Raw genomic sequence first — 9,107 nt, 5'->3', positions numbered from 1 at the left:
TCATTGCTCAGCCTCTAAATATTCACTAACAGGTAGGACAGTCCGGGACCCCTGTTTCCTCGCCTTCACTCAGCACTTGGGTGAGAGCATTCACTACAGTCAGTTCCTGCGCAATCTTCTCCTGTCCCCTGCCTTCATCCTTTCACTTCAGAGAGCCTTGTCTGTCAGCACCCATCCTTTTGTGGCCCAAACTGGAGAACTGTGAGTGGTCTGAGACTTTGTTCTGCTCACAGCCTGGCATGTAGCCTGCCACACGTTCATGAGCGCCAGCAGAGGACAAGAGACGCCTGGGTCAGGGACGAAGCTCTTTATCACTGCACAGCAGGCAGCCGTGAGTTTTACACCAGCTCCTCCTGCCCCCATATCCCACAGGGGGCATGCAGGCACACCTAGATGGGTGCTGCACATGCAGTGGGTTTATATCCCAACTGAGGAACTGGAATTTAGGAAACCTCAGTCCCAAATAAGGGGCTTCAGGCAAACCTGCACAACCTTTGCCCTGGAAGGGGATGTTATCTTTCTTCTATTGGACGGAAAACAAAGCTGCCTTGTTCTCTGGGGTGACATTGTCTCTACCTCCCAAAGCTTTACAAGCATCCTTGAAAAGATTGTTCAGAACAAAAACTGTCCCTGCCTCAGCGAAAAAAACATGCAGAAATGAGAGCTCTGTGGAGAGTTGTCTCCAACACCTGGAATGTTATCTTTTTTTAAATTCTGGTAAGATGTACATGAAATGTACCATTTTAACAATTTTTAAGTGTGTATACAGTTCAGTGGCATTAAATACATTCACAATGTTGTAGTGCTATCACCACTATCCATTTCCAGAACTGTAATATTATTTTAATGCATTAATTAATGCATATATTAATATAATATATATTATATTATTATATTATATATAATATATTAATATATTATTATATTATATATAATTATTATAATATAATTAATAATTTTAAATTTTTATTATTTTAATAATAAAAATATTATTTTTAAATAATATTACATTATTTAAAATAATGTAATATTATTTTTTTTGCATTTAATTTGAATTTTTTATCTGTGCTCATAGGTGGGACTGGCCCATAGTCATCTTTTGTGTGAAAGCAGTGTTGTCTAGCTTTGATGTCATAGTCATCCTTGCTTCCCGGCACATTATTGACCAGGGGATTTTTGCAGAAACTAATGCCTGTGTCCAGCGATGTGTTATGTAAGTGAATATTGAAACACCTGCATTTGAGTAAATATCAACAACATTTTTTGCACTTCATGTATTTATTTGAAACTTCGTACATGTCATACTAAGGCATTTTAATATTTTGTTAGAGTGTGATAGGCATTATAACAGGCACCTTCGTGCAGGGGAACAGAACATCTATTACAACTATGCCGTGTTTCACTGCACTTTCCCTGGAAGAGCAGACTACACTTTCTGGCGGCACTTTTTTTCTTAGTCCTGTGGGTATTATTTCCTCTAGAATATGTTCTTTTATTTTACCTGATAGTCGACAAGGTGAATCTTTGCTGGGGGCTCTTTCAGAAACTCCACAAGAAGGACCAGGTGTTGGACTACCATTACATTCACCAGAATGGTCAGTTACCCATTCTCTAGCTAGTGCTAACAAAAATTGCTTGTAAGTCATTTTATTCTGTGCACTAAGGCTACAATAAATTTTAAACGCATTGAATAAACTGCAATTACTCAAATAGAAACCCACTTTCTTATACCATTTTCGAGTTTTCCAGAGGATATTGAAGTTTGCCAGACATTGATAGGAGCAATCAACTCCTTTCATATATTTATTATACTCTAATATACAAGTGGGCTTAGTTATCTGATGGCCAGTCCTCCTGTCTTCCTTTCCTGTAGAAGCTATGGAGGTGTCATGAATAGTTGTCACCATGTGGACTAGCCTCTTGTCTTTCCACATGAGAAGAATCACTTCTCCCTTCGTAAGAATGTCACTTCTCCCCTCTGTAGATTTTTAGATTTCTCCTTTAATTGGTTTGGTAGACCACGATTCTCTCTTATAATCCCACAAACTCTGGTTTTATTTTTCAACAATATTTCAGATGTGGACACACTGTTGTAATAATTGTTTTGGTAACTATGGTGCCATGAACCAAGATAAGGTTGTAGGACTGATAATATTGTTTCTTGCAGTTTCTTTCCTTCACCCGTGTAAATCTCAAGGTTGCATATATATCCAGTTTCACTTTTGCTAACCATCCTGACCAAAGCTCCATATTTTGTAAATTTTCCAGGATTATAGGATTTTTTAAAAAATATTTATTTATTTATTTATTTGGCTGCGCCGGGTCTTAGTTGCAGCATGCAGGATCTTCGTTGGGGCGTGCGGAATCTAGTTCCCTGATCAGGGATTGAATCCGGGCCCTCTGCGCTGTAGCGTGGAGTCCACTGGACCGCCACGGAAGTCCTTGAGATTATAGGTTTCGAATCTGAGTTGTCCTCTCCACTTTATCGTTGCCTCATCGAGTGATAGCTCTTGTTTGGGTATACAGATCAATTGAAATATTGGTAGAAAATAATCCTAAAGAGGTTTAACTTTTGAAATTCTGTCCACGGGAAGTGGAGTTTCCGAGTTATTGTTAAAGTGAAGAAATTATTTGTTTGAACCTTCTTCTCGTCATAATCTTTGGAAAGATAAGTGTTTCAAGTAAGGGATCAGTTGACCAATATTTTTCCAGTGTGACTTTCTTATTTTTTCCATCAAAATTATTAATCCAAGAAACTTCATGTCACTATTGGCTACATAAAATGGACTGATAGTCCATTTTAAAGCCTTATCATACTTTTTATATGATTCTTCATTCTGTTGGCGATTCTGAAGCAACCAACTCAAAAAAGTCGTTACCGGGACTTCCCTGGTGGCGCAGTGGTTAAGAATCCACCTGCCAATGCAGCGGAATCGAGCCCTGGTCCAGGAAGATCCCACATGAAGCGGAGCAACTAAGCCCGTGCGCCACAGCTACCGAGCCTGCGCTCTACAGCCCTCGAGTGACAACAACTGAGCCCGTGAGCCACAGCTACTGAGGCCCAGGCGCCTAGAGCCGGGGCTCTGCAACAGGAGAAGCCACCGCAATGAGAAGCCCGTGCACCACAACTAACAGTAGCCCCCCGCTCGCTGCAACTAGAGAAAGCCTGCGCGCAGCAATGAAGACCCAACGCAGCCAAAAAAAAAAAAAGTCGTTACCAAAAATTAATTCTGTTATTTCACTAACACTTTGCGGGTGATTACATTCAGTAGTTACACCTGACACACCTGTAAAGTCTTCTAATTTTCGTGCAATGTTGTCTTCAATCCACTCTTCTGTAGAAGCAAAGGAGCATTCTCCAGCACCGTGAGTTTCATTTTCACTTTCTGTATCAGAATCAATCACTAAGGTTTTTTGTCTTTCTGTTGGTCTAATATTCACATCGTCTGAAGAACTATCATCTTCTGAGACATTAGTATATATGTCACTCGGACAATCAGAGAAAGTATCTGCATAAAATTCACTGAAAAATTCTTCACTCAAAATTTCACGGTGTCATTTTTGAAAATTTTATGGTAATAAACTTGCATTTATAATATACACAAGGTTGGAACAAAAACCTAACGGAGCAAAATATGAATGATACCGACAATCATAAGTTGTATAATGAACTCTTGATCAATTTTAAGCTCTAACAACTTCGCAAGGTGATGTTAACTAATCACTCTCTAAAATACGTATTGATACGTTTCTGGTCAATAACGTTCGGGTAACAAAAGACGTATTAATACGTCTCTGGCCAATAATGTCCTGGAATGGGTAGTGAAATTTCTCTTTTCCCATGCCCTGGAACCCTTTGCATTACATGGGAATTGTTGACTCCTTGAAAGTTTGTTAGAGCTGACTCATGAAATTACCTGGGTAGGTGTCTTTTTTAGAAGAAAACATTTGACCACCTTTTTGATTTCTCCTACAATATTCATCTATTCTGATTTTCTTCCCCTTCTCAAGTCACTTTTGGAAATTCAGTTTTTCTGGACTATCTATTTCATCTAGATTTTTAAAAATCCATACCTTAATTGTTTCTCTTGTGAAACGCTTATTTTTTGTGTCTCTTCCCTGACTGACCTTTTCCTAAGAATCAACATTTTATTTTGCTGATCAAGATCTACTGTTTGTTTTTATTTCATTACTTCTGCTTTCATTTCCTCTTTTCTGCTTTCTTTGCCTTTATGGGTTTTCATTCTTGAGTTATATACTTAGTTTACTTTTAATCTTTCTTAAATTTCCTCTAAGAACCTTGGGCTGTACCCCCAAAGGTATTTTGTCATTGCTTTCTAAATAGATTCCTATTTCAGTTCTGGATTATTCATTAACTGGGGTCACTATATAATTCACCATCCAAACTGGGATACTTTTGTGAGTGAAATATGCATATTATGTCCAGACAATAAGCGTAAGCTGGGACTGTTTTGGGTGAAAAAGAAAGTATGATCACCCTATTTTTAACATGAGTTATTTAAAAGGAAGTTTAAATCTTTCACATAGGACATAGGATCTTGTTACAACTTTCTAATGTACTGAATTTTAATCACAGAATGTGGTCTGCAAGGATTTTTTTTTTTTTTTTTTAATTTATTGAGCTTTTGGGGGTGTGTGGCGCTAAGACTTGGTAAAGTTTTGTGACTGTGCCACATGGTGCTGTACGGAATGTGCATGTTTTCTGTTGGATACACATTTCTTGACATCTTTTAGATCAAGCTTGTTAATTTTCTGTGTAGTTATCTTTGTTTATGTGATGTGTCAATTTCTAAGAAAAGTTAAAATCTCTCCCACTATGACGGCAGATTTTTAACTTTTCCTTTTATTTCCGTTTTGGGCTTATATAATTCAAAATTTCTATTGCTAGATACGTAAATTTTCAAGACTGTTTTTTTGTTGTTGGCTTGTACCTTTTAGCATTTGATACTTTTTACCTTAAAATCTCTTTTATCAAATATTAATATTGCTACTTATGCTTTCTACTCTTTTTGAACAGCTTTATTGAGATATACTTTATATATCTCCATAAAGTGCACCCATTTAAATTGTATGATTTGATGATTTTTAGTACATTCACAGCGTTGTACAACCATTACCACAACCAATTTTAGAATATTTTCATCATCCTAAAAAGAAACCTCATACCTATTAAGAGTCACTCTCCGTTCTCCCCACTCCCCCTCCCGCCAGCCATGAATCTCCTACTGTCTCTATAGATTTGCCTGTCTGGACATTTGATATAAATGGAATCATGTGGTATATGGTCTTTTGTGCCTAGCTTCTTCCACTTAGCATAACGTTTTCAAGGTTCATCCGTGTGGTAGCGTGCATCAGTATTTCATTCCTTTTTTATTGCCAAATATTCCACTGTATGGATAATACTACCTTTTGTTTAATCCATTCATGAGTCGATAGACTTTTTGATTATTTCCACTTTTGGCCATTATAAGTAATGCTACCATAAACATTCATGTACATGGTTTGTGCCGCATATCTTTCATTTCTCTTAGGTGTGTACCTAGGAGTGGAATTTCTGGGTCATATGGTAGGTAGCTCCATATTTAACATATTTCGGAACTGCCAACTATTTCCCAAAGTGGCTGCACCATTTTACATTACTATCAGCAATGTGTGAGGGTTGAATGTTTCTACATCCTCACCAACAATTGGTATTATCTATCTTTTTAATTATTGCTATCCTAGTGGGTGTAAAGTGGTATTTCATTGTGGCTTTGATTTGCATTTCCCTGTTGGTTAATGGTGTTGAGCATCTTTTCATTTGCTTATTGGCTGTTTGTATATCTTTACTAGAGAAATGTCTATTGAGATCCTTTGCCCATTTAAAAATTGGGATATTTCTCTTTTAAACTATTGAGTTGTACAGTTCTTTATATATTTTGTATACAAGTCCCTTATCAGATATATATATGATTTGCAAATACAGGTATCCCCGGATTTTCAAAAGTTTGCTTTATGCCGCTTCGTTGTATTAGTATCTGTTTTTGCTAACTGAAAGAAATCCAAAGAGGATTTTCTTTTTTACAGAAAAAGTCAAAAAGCAAAAATAGTGGTCAGTGTTTTACAGCAAGCTGTTATAGAGAAGATGTGCATCCCAAGCAGTGAGAGTGGCACTGCCAAGCTCTTTCCCCAGAAACTACACTTAGCATCTCAGCATCAAGCTGCCATAGTTTGAACTGTCTGTATCTGTGCCTTATCTTTTAAAATTTGTATTATTATTTTTTTATTGAAGTATAGTTGATTTACAATGTGTTGATTACTGCTGTACAGCAAAGTGATTCAGTTATACATATATATACATTCTTTTTTTATATTCTTTTCCATTATATTTTGTCATAGAATATTGAATATAATTCTCTGTGCTATACAGGAAGACCTTATTGTTTAAGTGCTTTATCTTGATTTATTTTGTGCATCTGTTAGCAAGCTGTATCCTAAGGTAATTGCTTCTTTGCTTTACACCACTTTGGATTATGAAAGTCTTCATAGGAATGCTCTGCTTTCAGATAGCAGGGGAAACCTGTATATTTCCCACCCTGTGGGTCATATTTTCACTCTCTTGATGATATTATTTGCAGCACAAAAGTTTTGAATTTTGATGTAGTCTTGTTTTATTTATTTTTTCTTTAGTTGCTTGTGCTTTTGGTGTTTTAGCTAAGAAACCATTGTCTAAGCCAAGGATGTGAAGATTTACTCCCATGTTTTGTTCGAAGAGTTTTACAGTTTTAGCTCTTACTTTTAGGTCTATGATATATTTTGAATTAATTTTTGTATATGGTGTGAGATGGTGCTTCATTCTTTTGCATATTAATATCCAGTTGTCTCCATGTGCTTTCTTTTTGTTAGTATTTGCCTAGTATACTTTGCTGTTACTTTATTTTTAGACACCATTATAACTTTGTAATTTATTTTTTAAAATTTATTTTATTGAAATATAGTTGATTTACAATGTTTTAATTTCTACTGTTTGGCAAAATGATTCAGTTATACATGTATATACATTCTTTTTCATATTCTTTTCCATTATGGTTTATCACAGGAATAACTTTGTAATTTAGATGTAAGATATGTAACATGCAACAATTATCCCCATTTTACAGACTTGAAGAAACGTCTGAAATTAAGTGAATCATCCACAAACCCATGCACAGAACACAAAGCCAGTACTATGGATAGGGTAGGTGTTATTCTGAGTGTCACTCCATCCCAAGAGCCACTGCCTGCCCTTTGAGTCTTTTAAATAAGTCCACCTCACTCACCTTGAACTCTGAATATTCACAACAGCCCATCCCCTGGAGTGGTCAGAAGGGAATTACTAACCTTATCCTTGACTAATAGAAATTTTCAAAATGATGGTATACTTCAATTTTCTCACTTTGGAGATTAAAGCTGTTGGGAACACAACAAGGTTCTGAAGAAGTTGCAAGGGACAATCACGGTACTTCCTACACCACAGTATTTCTACTACTTTAGCTTTTTCCTATCTTTATTTATTTATTACCTATATAACTTTTATTTGCACAATTACTTTTTGTCCCATTCAGTTCATTGGTCTCTCCTCCCAGTGAAAGATTTTACTATTGTACTCCTTTCCTGAGCACTAAGAAAATTCCATGTGAATACACAGGGAAAGGGATGTTAAGCAGACATGGTGGAGTATAGAATCTTGAGGCTCTGGAAGTCCACGGTCTAATTCAGGGTTTCTCAGCCTTGGCACTGTTGACATTTTAGGTTTGATAATTCTTGGTTGTGGAGGCAGTCCTGTGCACTGTAGGATGTTTGGCAGCATCTCTGGCCTCTACCCACTAGATGCTCGTAGTAGCACCTACCAACCAGTTGTGACAACCAAAGATGTCTCCAGAAACTGCCAAATGTTTCCTAGAGGAAAAATCACTCACAATTGAGAACTATTGGTTTAACTATATAATGTCTTTCTCATATCCTTTAACCTGTATCCTCTAATGCAGCAGTTAAATGGTTAAATATTTTTAAAATTCTTAACATTCTGCATCTTTCTTTTGTATTGTATCATGGTCTCTGAAAATCCATGTGTTACACGTCAAAAGTGGAATAGTGGACTGATACCTGGTTTGATGTGCCACATTGTTATTATAGCCCTGAATGTAGTAACTAGAAACCAATGTGTTTGAAAAGTGAGGGAAAAAACAGCACCTGTCAAAAGTGGTGCCTGATAGCTGCTGATTTCTGAGGCCCATGAGACACAAAGTCCATTGGAGGTAGAGAATGCTAACATAAGCATAAATTCTCTAGAACTCTTTCAATATTTTAAGGGTGTATAATTTGGTATTCCTTGCCCTGCAAAATTAAAAGACAGTAGACCTACACTTGATTTATGTAAATTTGCATATTTATAGTGTGTGTATTCATGTCCTTGGCAAGACTATAATATGTCAAGAAAAAGACCCCAGTTATATGTTCTACACCGATTTAATTTTTGGCTTCTGAGAACTTCTAGTGCTGCTAGATCAAATCAAAGAGAACTTGCTCAAGCCTTTACAAAACTCTTCATTATGCTTATTTGGAATAAAGCAGACATCATTTAGAATATGCAAGCACTGAACAATGATATCTATATTTACAAAAATACACAACCATATTCTGTAGTTAATTGTTTATCTAGAAAAACTCCGTTGGATAAGGCAATATGCACTATTCTCCCACTACCAAAGTTGCTCCTTTAAGTCAGGCACCTGCATTTAAATTAGTAGTCCTGGTTTTGGCATTGGGACATCCAACTCAAGATGGAGCACCTATTAGGGTTACCCCTCATCTTCTGCATCTTTTGTCACAGAATATTGTGGTTTTTTTTTTTTTTCTTTGTTTTCAACTTCTTGATTAATAATGATACAAAATTGTTTTTTAGCATCTTTGCATGCATAGTGAAGGAAAAGATCACTAGAAACGGATTTCCAAGTTCCATCGAAAGAGTCATAGCAAAACATATGGAGAAAAAACCTTAGTGTTTCCAGTTAGGCCAAAAAAGGAAAAGATAAATAGTTTTCTTAAAATATCAAAGTCAATATTTA

The sequence above is a fragment of the Balaenoptera borealis genome (genome assembly GCF_965194805.1).
Source record: "Balaenoptera borealis genome assembly, chromosome: 4".
NCBI lineage: Eukaryota > Metazoa > Chordata > Mammalia > Artiodactyla > Balaenopteridae > Balaenoptera > Balaenoptera borealis.
The sequence above is the reverse complement of the archived record's forward strand: the minus strand, read 5'-3'. Positions refer to the sequence as shown.